Source organism: Frankliniella occidentalis, unplaced genomic scaffold (genome assembly GCF_000697945.3).
Source record: "Frankliniella occidentalis isolate FOCC.00 unplaced genomic scaffold, Focc_3.1 Scaffold63, whole genome shotgun sequence".
NCBI lineage: Eukaryota > Metazoa > Arthropoda > Insecta > Thysanoptera > Thripidae > Frankliniella > Frankliniella occidentalis.
This window is the reverse complement of record NW_026267193.1, coordinates 917,986-920,800: the sequence shown is the minus strand read 5'-3', so window position 1 is coordinate 920,800 and position 2,815 is coordinate 917,986.

The following is a 2,815-nucleotide window of genomic DNA, read 5'->3' as shown; positions in this document are numbered from 1 at the left end:
GGACGAGGGGGGGGGGGGAGGGTTTCTGTGCAGGAAGGGCGGGGCGCGGCGGGGCTGGGCGCGTGGGCGCTGGAAGTGGAGTGGACCGGGCAGCCGTGGGCGCGCGCGCCGTGCCTCCGCCCCGGACGTGTCGCCGCCGAGGCGCCCGTCCTGCTCCCGCCGCTCACCGTCCTGCTGCTGCACCTGTCCTGTCCTGCACGCCTCGCCTGGGCGCGAACTTCCTGAACCTTGAACCTCGCGGTGCCGCTTCGTGTCGTGCCGGCTGTACCTGCCCATGCCTCCGTTGCATAAGAGCGGTCCCTGTCACCTGCCACAATACCCACGTGTGTATGAGTTGGGATTTTCAATTTCCCCCCCAAAAAAAACGTTTTGGAAATTTTTTATGAAAATCTCTTAATTTTTTTCCTGGAAATTTTTTTGTTTTTCAATTTTTCTGGGAATGTTTCAATTTTTTCCAATTTTTTCCTGGTAAAGTTTTCTATTTATCTTGAAAAATTTCGGATTTTAAAATTCTTGCGTGTGTGAGGATGCCGCGCATACTCTTGGCGAATGGGACGCTCTCTCCAGCCGCACTGACGTCTGGACCGTGGAGGCTGCGCAGGCTGCGCCGCGGCGGAGGTGACGTTAGTGCCCCGGCGCGCCCGCCTCGCCTCGCCCCGCCTCGCCACGTCGCGGCCGCCGGTCGGCTGCCCCCCCCCCCCTCACGATGTTTGTTATTTCACTGCTATTCCCGGTGATGCGCGCGCGAGCACGCCACGCGATTCGCGTGGAGTCGAATGTATGGAAACGTTTAGCGAGAGGCTTTAGGCGAGTCAGCCCCGCCGCGCTGCCGCGCCATAGCGTATGCGTCTTGTCTCGACAAGTTGTAAATCCCCTTCACTTTGCCTCCTTCGTCTCACAGTGCTGCCAGATAAAAGTAGACTATTTTGTGGTCCTTTGTGGGTCGCATCTATTGCACTTAGGCAACCCCTCGTCACCGGTGTGTATGTGTGTGTGTGTGGGGGGGGGGGGTTGAAGGTGGCTTAGTGGGCAGACTCATAGATGCAGCCTACAACATAAATGTCGTTCGTGGGGAGTTTTGCCTCACTGTTTACCGTGTATATATGGCGACACTGCCTTTGCCCCCGATACGCGCCTATCCCTCGACTCGCGGACGCGGATGCTGTTCTTGCCTCTCAAGAGTCCGCTGCGGGGTCCACGATCATGAGGTGGGCGGTGGGCCGTCTCCAGGTGGCATCAGGACAGTGTCAGTTCTCTTCTCCCCGGCTGTCAGCAGCCAGCTTGAGCTTGACGGCCAAAGGCCCCACTGTTGACCAACGGCCGTGGGGAGCACTCCGGCCGCCCGCACGTCCACCGTTATGAATTTAGAACATGTCGAGGACTCGTGTCCTGTTAGTAGGACTCGTGTCCTTGTAGTGTACCCCACATGGTCGACACGAGGGATAGGGGACTTTCAGCAGCACAGTTACAGGGTAGAGCGTCCTCGATCAGAGGGGTGGGGCAGTAGTGGAAAGGGGGGGGGGCAGCCGGGACGACTTTGGGCAGAGTTTTGTCTCTGTGGTAGGCGAAGCAAGGAGGGACTTTGGATGATTCTTCTCTGGAAAAGTTAGGAAAGCAAGACGCATCCACAATTCCATCGCACAGTTTTCCGCCCCGCTTCCTGTTGAATAAGTAAGTATGCGCATTCGTTGCCCCCCGCCCCCGCCCCCACCCTGCCCCCGCCGCGCACGTGCGCGCACGAGATCGCACGGGTGGGTACGTGGACCCGGTTATTGTTCCGCTCGTGTTATCACTGGCCAGGCGCCGGGGCGGGAGCGGGAGCTAGTCGGGATCACGCCGCCGCCGCGCCCGCATATCCGGAGGGGAGGGAGGTAGGGAGCGGCCCAGCCTGCGGGTGGTATTGTCGGCGCCACGACACTTTTTATTAATCTTCCAGCTATGCGTCTCGTCTCTGGACCATTTTCGGACGTGGCGGGGGCCGGGTTCTTTGGTTGCATGCTGCAGCAGGATCGCGTCGCGCCAGCACGCCGCCGGCCGGCCGCCTCCCGCGCCAGGCCAGCCTCAGCCCCCTCCGCCTTAGGCAAGCCCGTCGCGCGCGCGTACGGAGCAGCTGGCCTACCCGCCCGGGCTGACGGTCCAGCCCCGGCCCCGGCGGCCGGCGGTACTCCCCGCTGCGCGCGGGGTCTCGACGACGGTCTGGGCGCGGGCGGGCGAGCGCGGGTGCGGGCGTGCTCAAGCGTGTTGGCGTGCGCGGCGAGGGAGACCTAGGGAGACACGACACTGCCGGCCGGCGGGCTGCACGCCACGACCAGGCCGGACGGCCGAGCCATGCTCTGCGATCTGCGGGCCGCGACTGTCCGCCGCACGCTCGCTTCGCTCGCGACGCTAATCGCGCAAAAAACGTCTTTATCAACAACGAGATTGGCTTCATATCGGTCGGCGCCGCGCCGCCGCGCTGGATGCTGTGACTTTGCAAGACGGGACCCACACGGCGGGCGCGCAGCGAGTGCGACAGAGAGAGAGAGAAAGGTGATCGACGGGGTCGTGGCCCCCCCGCTGCTGCGCTCGCCACTCTCTCTATCTCTCGCACTGTGGTATCGCCTCAAATGCGCGACGATATGACTCCAGAACAACAACCAACGAATGCACCACCGCGGCAGCGGGCGCACGCACGCGCCGCCCGTCCCGTGAACCGCGAGCCGCGCCCCAGCTCCGCTCCGCCCCGCCCCGCCTTGCCGAAGGAACACGTTACGACTTAATGAGCAGGTGGGTGAGTCATGTGAGCCCACCCTTGCCTCTGCTCGCCCCCCTCCCA